Source organism: Furipterus horrens, unplaced genomic scaffold (genome assembly GCF_987537825.1).
Source record: "Furipterus horrens unplaced genomic scaffold, mFurHor1.1.pri manual_scaffold_5, whole genome shotgun sequence".
In the NCBI taxonomy this organism is placed as follows: Eukaryota; Metazoa; Chordata; class Mammalia; order Chiroptera; family Furipteridae; genus Furipterus; species Furipterus horrens.
This window is the reverse complement of record NW_028327175.1, coordinates 37,932,069-37,940,037: the sequence shown is the minus strand read 5'-3', so window position 1 is coordinate 37,940,037 and position 7,969 is coordinate 37,932,069. Positions and strand designations below refer to the sequence as shown.

Genomic DNA, 7,969 nt, shown 5'->3' with positions numbered 1-7,969 from the left:
AGGCCTGGTGTTAAAAGGTTTGGGCTCATTTTAAGTTTTCCAAGCATTGAATATCAAGAAGAGGTGATCAGAAGCTGCAGAAGGGAGAAGCCAGAAATATGTAGGTCCAATTTTTCCCCCGACACAAGTTTTGCTGTTAGAAACAAACACCACCTCTTCTGAGTGTTCATCTGTGTTGTCCAGGTTTTGCCAGTCAGAACTCTAAGCTGGAGCTCCTGCTCTTTCCCTCCTTCCTTCATCGTGTGGCTCTGGTCCAGGCCCTTCACTCACTAGGTCTCCTTTTCCATCTGCAAAGTGAAGCTAATACTTACTCTTTGTCTCCAACAAGAAAGTGTGTGAGATGCTACCACTGCCTCCGCTGCTGCAGGATCATCCACCCTTGGGTGCAGACAAAAGAGCAAGTAGCCGTTGGACAGGAAAAGAATGGCACTAAAACAAACCTCCAGCAACAAGTGCTTTGGGGGACTCCAGAAAGTTTTTGAACATGACGGTGTGGAGCTGAGCTGCAAAATGAAATTTGCTGTCTACTTACCACCAAAGGCAGAGACTGGGAAATGCCCTGCGCTTTACTGGCTGTCTGGTTTAACTTGCACAGAACAGAATTTTATATCAAAATCCGGCTATCAGCAGGCTGCCGCCAAACACGGCCTGGTGATCGTCGCACCGGACACCAGCCCTCATGGCTGCAACATTCAAGGAGAAGATGAGAGCTGGGACTTTGGCACCGGGGCTGGGTTTTACGTGGACGCCACCAAAGGGCCCCGGAAAACGAACTACCAGATGTACTCTTATGTGACGGAGGAGCTTCCCCAGCTCATCAACACCAATTTCCCAGTGGACCCCCAAAGGATGTCTGTACTTGGCCATTCCATGGGAGGCCAAGGAGCTCTGGTTTGTGCTTTAAAGAATCCCGGAAAATACAAATCTGTGTCAGCATTTGCTCCAATTTGCAATCCAGTGCTTTGTCCTTGGGGCAAAAAAGCCTTTAGTGGGTATTTGGGCACAGAACAAAGTAAATGGACAGCTTATGATGCTATGCATCTTGTGAAGTCCTATCCAGGGTCCCAGCTGGACATACTAATTGATCGAGGAAAAGATGACCAGTGTCTTTCATATGGACAGTTACTACCTGATAACTTCATAGCTGCCTGTACAGAGAAAAAAATTCCTGTTGTTTTTAGATTACAAGAGGGTTACGATCACAGCTACTACTTCATTGCAACCTTCATTACCAATCACATTAGACATCATGCAAAATACCTGAATGACTGAAAAACTTCCGATGAGAGACGCTCTTCAGGATTATAAAAATTGTAATAAACCATTGCAGGGAAACAAAGATTTCAAAGCATCTTATTTCGTAATGCTAAAAATGCTTCATTGTAAAATCACCTTCTGAATAAATATATGAAACCTGAAAAAAAAAAAAAGAAAGTGTGTGAGAGTTCTGTGCTTTTTAAGGGAAATGAATTAACTAATACTGTAACTAGTAAAGCACTCTTTAGACGACTACATCATTTACAAAGAAAAATTTTAAAAATTAAATGGGTTGAAGTACAAATATAATATATATATTTTGCTGCCTTCATCTGAGGTATAGCTTTTGTACTCTGAAGAAAACACCTGATTAAAATCATTAAAGGCTAGAAACTATTTCAAAACTTTTTCTTTTTCTCATGGATATGTTGCTTTGGATGATAAAAGCTTAGCAAAAGTTCTGGGTTATGACATGTTATTTGTGGCTAGAATGAAGTTTGATGTAAAGTTTTCAATCTGCTTTTCTAAATGTACTGGTTTGTGTCCTTTATAGCCAGGCATGTTATAAAGGAACTTAGCAAGTTTATTACTTATGTATTTTCTTATAATATTATTTCTTTGGGCAAGATTGAGGTATCTGTTTGGCTTTCCTTTTTTAAAACAAGGAATTACATTTTAGTCAATGTAGATTATCCAAGGACTGATGATGAAGGAAATAGATTATTGGGCCCTTTTGCTCTCTTATTTGCCTTGACACCTTAATTTTAGAGAGATTTTGCTGCTTATTAATGCCTATACCATGGAAAGGATAGATGAAAAGAAAGCAAGGACTTTGCTATATTCTTTCCTGTTAGTCAGTGAGGGAAGAGTGGACATTGTGTCAAATAAAGTGAGGCCCATGAATTTTCTCCAAATCAGGTTTCCTCACAGATAATTAAGAACTGTTCACACCTGGTCTCTCTGCACCTCTAGCTTCTTATGGTGAGTAGGTGAGCACTGAGTAAATCTGTACTGTCACTGTGTGGCAGGCCGACTTCCAAGATGACCTCCGTTGACTCCGACTTCCTGATATTTTTGTCTGTGTAACCCCTTCCTCTGGAATGACTTGCTTCTAATCAATAAAATACTGCAAAAGTGATGAGTATTACTTTCATGATTAGGTTTCAAAGATGGTGACTTCCAGACAGGTAGCATCTTCCCATCTCCCTTCCTTTTGGCGTGCTGGAGAGGCTTAGTGCAGTAAGCCATTGAATGTGGTCTCTAGCCCACAGCCAGAGAGGAACTGAGACCTTCAGTCCAACCACCTGTGAGGAACTGAATCCAGCCAACAACCACATGAACTTGAAAGTGGATCCTTCCCCACCTAAATTTTGAGATAATTAGATTCCAGCCAAGACCTTGATTGCTACCTATAAGAAAACCTAAAGCAGGGGACCTAGTTATGTCAGATTCCTTACCCACAGAAACTGTGAGATAAATGTGTGCTGGTTTAAGCTGTTAAGGTTTGAGGTAATTCATTATGCAGCAATAGATAATAAATAAGTAATGCAGTCTTTTACTATACTTTGAAACTGTTCTAATTGCTCTTGGCAAAAGAAGAAAGGATCTGATAAACTCATTTGTGCTATGATGTTTGGGAACTCAATATGTAACCTTGGTTGGAATTCAGTGTCCTCAGAGGGCAGGTAATGCCAACACAATAGAGTGCATGAATAATGGTAGAATTTTAGGATTTGGGACAACAATGGGGAACATGTTCTTTTGAGGATGGAGGAACTTTCTGTTTTTCCTCAAAATGATAACAACATGTAATCACTTCTAGCACATACATAAGTTAGATTTTGCTGTCTTCAGTCTATTTTAACATCCAGTCATATTTTGATTATTTTAGAAGCAGGATTCTGAAAAGGGGATATGATCCCAAAGCATGTTTCTGGAGGGAAGAAGGAAGCCCATGATGAACTTAAAAAGCAATTATGAGATATCTTCCTTCTTGGGGGTGGGGAGGGACTAGTCATGAGAGGACCCATAGGCAAAGGAGAGTCAGTCACTGTGGTTCTTATTTCCCTGGCAAATGTGGGCATCATGGGTTCTGGCAGCCAAAACAAAGGCAAGCTAAGCCATTTTCTAGGATTAGCTGGGAGCAAAGTGGCCACTGAAGCAAGATGCCATGGTGCTTGCTTTGCAGATGGAGGAAGGGACCATGCACCAAGGAATGGAAGAAATGCAGCTCTAGAAGCTGGAAAAAGCAAGACAATGATCCTCCTCCAGAGCCTCGAGAGGGAGTGCAGCAGCTCTGCTGGCAAATTGACTTTGGCCCAGTGAAACAGATTTCGGACTTCTGGCCTCCCAAATGTCTATAGAGAAAAAAATGGTGTTGTGTTAAGCCACCATTTTGTGGTATTTTCTTACAACAGCCATAGGAAACTAAAATAATATATATATGATTCAGTTATTGAACCTATGTTACATTCCTAGAATAAAACTTATTTATTGTGTTTTATTATTTTAAGGTGCAGCTGAATTTTGCATTGGAAATTGAAAAATGTTATCCTATGCTGTTTAAATGAATCGACCATTCCTATTAAACACGTATATTTTTATGAGAGACAATGTTATTTTGTGATTGTGAGTATAGTTTTTGGAGTTAGAAAGTCTACCTTACCACATACTAGTTGTTTCTTTTAATCACTCTGTGCCTTAGTTTCCTAACCTGTAAAATTGGATAATAATATAATCTTCCTTAATAGAGTTGCTATGAGGCTAAAGTGAAAAAAATACATGTAAAGCACAAAGAACAGTGCTGTGTAGGTGTGTGCCATCACTACTGTTACATTGTTATTCTGGCATAATGCTCAGGTATCACCGCAGTCCTGGGGGCAGAACATGTGCCTCTTAGGAAACCAAAATCCTCACGAATATCAGTCACACAGTGTGTCCTATAGGGTCCTCTCCTTGCATAGCTCCCTAGAAGAGTAGATCCTGCCTTGGGCTCTTTTCTCTCCTCTAGCCTGTTGATCCCCTCGATTATTTCAGTTATCTATTGCTGTGAAACAAAGCACCCCAAAACTCATTGGTGTAAAGCAACAAATAATGTGCTATTTCCCACAATTCTGTGGGTTGACTAGGCTCAAGTGGGTGGTTTCCTCCAGGTATAGGCTGAGGTCACTCATGCAGCTACTGTCTGCTGGGAGCTTGGCTGAGGCTAAAAGTCCCCAGTGGCATCTCATCCTCCAGGACCTCTCTCCATGTGGCCCCTCACAGTTAATTTATTTCTGCTGTGACCTTTATTATTTTCTTTCTTCTACTCACTTTGGGCTTTGTTGTTCTTTTTCTAGTTTCTTTAAATGTAAAATAACATGTCTCTGTCAGAGCAAGTCATCAGCCAGCTCAGATTCAAGCCTTAAAGAAACAGACTCCACTTTTTGATGGGAGGTACTTAAGGAGATGGGAGGAGTGACTGATGGCACTGTTAAAGATTATCTTCTACATGGCTCGTCTCACAGCGTTTTGTGTTTTGAGCGACACAGATGAAATGGCTTGGGCCCAGGCTTTCCAAAGTTTCCATGCCCACCCAGGGGAAACCCAGGTAACTGCTGTGTCCGATTGTGGGAATGTCAATATTTATCTTTTCAACTTTTAAAGAATACTGCTGCTTCAGGTACTCTGCAGCCCCAGTGGTTATAGGTGGGGTTTCTCAAGGGTCTCCAGTATAGTAGAAGGGGTTCCTGTGTGGTCAAGCCCAGACATTTGAGTGGTTTGAGTAATTTTCTTAGGGTTTCTCTTCTTCCCTTGGCTTTGAGAAGTGGATCACCTACTTCTCTCCCCTGCTGCACTAGGACAGGATCAACCCAGGGGTGATGTGTAGCCGCCATCCAGAGACAAACTAACTAATGGTTGGGGGAGCTGTGTGACACTGTGCAACTCTGCAATGTACTCCAAATTTCTCAACAGAGTCAAGCAGAATTATAAAATGTGAGAGACAAAATTCACCCTAGAGATCATCTAGTTCAGTGCTTTCCAACTGTGCTTCATAGACTATTCTAGATTTTATTACCGTCCTCCTGCAATATAAGAGAAACAACAGGGAGAGATGAGGGAAGGGAGTAAGTGGACTTCTGGTAGCTCCCTCTCTTTTTCCATCTGTGTGTGTGTGTGTGTGTGTGTGTGTGTGTGTGTGTGTGTGTGTTTGTATTGGGCTTGCATCTAGATTTTGTTTATACAAAAGTTTCACTGTTAAAATTAGTTTCCAGAAGTTGAATCTAAGCATCTCTGAGTCACCACCTCTTTTGTTTTATGACACATTGTGTACATGCTACAGACTCTTTAGATTTAACAAAAAATTATTTTAAAACTTCCTGTGAAAGTGTGTCCTATAACTTCTACACCAAGAGAGATTACCCTAGATTTTTAATCTCATTTCAGGTTTTCCAATTGCTTACAAACTGCAACTTTTCAGATTGTTGTTGAGCCAAAACAGTGCAACTCCCTCTTAATTAAATAAATATGAGTACTTTTTCATTAAAAAAACAATAAAAATAAAGTTAGTATGAAAGCCCTGAGGACAAGGCCCAGTGATGTTAAGGAACATGTCCAGGCACAGCAAGATAGGGAGGAAGCGGTGCAGCATGACTGTTGCCTGGGCAGCCATCTGTAGCTGCTGGATCCATCCCTGGGGGCGTAGGCAAGGAGATGCAGTGAATTATTTACCAGACCTCTGCACAATAGATGGAGTTGAAAGGAATAGGAAGATGAGCCTTAAGGGTGTAGGGTGTGACAACCTTAAGACACATTTGGGAGGTTAGGGTCACAAAACTGCCTTTGAGTAGGATGGAACCAAGAAACTGCACATTTTTGTTTTGATAACTAGCATATATGTATTTTTCTTCTTCTTTTATATACCTAGTGCTCAGCCTTCCCCTACAGTTTGGACAAGTATTTAAAGGGTCTAAGTTTGAAGGGGCATCAAATTTTTTGCCTGCCTGCAGTCCTAAGTCTGTCTGGCTTGATGCCCTCAGGAGCTTGACCAGCTACTAGCTGAGCCAGAGTGAGGAACCAAATTTCCAGAATCCTTTTCCAGCATCCTTTTCTCACTATGAAACTACTCTTTCATGAAAAAGCAACACGCTGATGCTTACCAGTACATAAAGAACATATATAAGGAACTTGTCTTCCCACTGCCTCATTTTCTTTATTCAAATAAATCAAGAATATATTTCTCTCTCTTCTAGCTTTTATGAGATTAGCTGATATAGTGTGTCCGACCCTTTGGATAAAGGCACAATGGAAAACAAAATTATATTAATAAGATATTGCTAATATTAATCAATTTGAAATGCAATAGTGTTCTGGGGTGAGGAAGTCAGGAAAGAACGCTTGTAAACTCCTCTGGGATCTGCAAGACCAGACACTTCCCCATGTTTCTTGGTAAATACTCAGCTAGAAACGGTCCCCAAAAGTGCAGTAAAACATGCAACTCTAATGTTTGTGTTAGGTGGAAATTATGGCTTGGAAAATTCTAGCAAATCTCTTCAATCATGAAAACAGTGAGAGATGTTAAATTTTATATAATTATCCAGCCAGAATGGGAGCTACATCACATTCTGTGCTCTTTGTGATAACTGCTTATAAAAGGTCAGTGTCCTTATAGTCCTAGTCTATAGGCCATATTCTAATTCAACTTCTTAATGTGTCTGACAGATGGGAAATAGTTCATTTTGACCCTCAATGTCTAGACTTTTGTTCACATAACCTAATAACATGAGATTATTACTTTTGTATTTTATATAAGTCTGTAATAAAGACCTTGATTCCAAGGATAGCAATCAAAATTTTGTTGTTTTTATATTTTCTCATTTTGCTATAAGGAGCTTACAGTAATGGACGCTCTCTCATTAAATCAAGAAAACATGGTTCTATCATTTTCACTTTGCAAAGTGAGTCTCTGAGGTACATGGGAGTTGAGCAGCTTCTTTGAGTTTCATAAGCCATGTACAGAACTGGGAATCAAGCCTGTCCTTCTGGTTTGCTGGGGTTCCCAATCTTTCAAGAAGTATGGAACCCTTTCAAAGTTTAATTTTGACCCTAGGAATCCCAGAACCACATACCTTCTCTGTGTCTGATTTTTCTTGGCTATTGGGTGCTCGCTATTCCTTGGACAGAGTCAATGCTAACTTGCACCATGGAGACAAAAATGATTTTTCTGGGGGTGGGGCTGCAGGGGAGAAAGACAATAAACTAACTGAAACCAAAGTTAAACCAAGCCAGAGAAAACACCAAATGGCTTTAAAAAAATAATTATTTATTTGTTTGTTTGATTATTTATTTTTTAGAGAGAGGGGGAAAGGAGAAAGCAGGAGAGAAACATCACTGTGTGGTTGCCTCTCACTCGCGCCCCCAACTGGGGACCTGATGTGCAACCTAGTCATGTGCCCTGACTGGGAATCGAACCAGTGACACTTGGTTCACTTAATCCACTGAGCCACAGAAGCCAGGTACCAAATGACTTTTGAGCCCATACATCAGCGTTAGATTAATAAATATAGCTCTAAAGACCTACAAAAATAGTACCACCTATGAGAACATCCAGTCTACAGCCCATAAGCATTCATACTTAAAAAGAAGCAAAATATCCTCTCCTCTACCGCCCTCGGAGATGTGTTAAACATCTTAAGGAAAGGGGATTTAGCTACGTTCTTTGTCAATGATTCTT

General features: G+C 40.5%; 1 pseudogene; it reads left to right on the top strand.

The window, feature by feature from the left end:
- The first annotated feature begins 368 nt into the window (after positions 1–368).
- Positions 369–1,272, top strand: LOC150008411 (S-formylglutathione hydrolase pseudogene; annotated as a pseudogene).
- Positions 1,273–7,969: the final 6,697 nt, after the last annotated feature.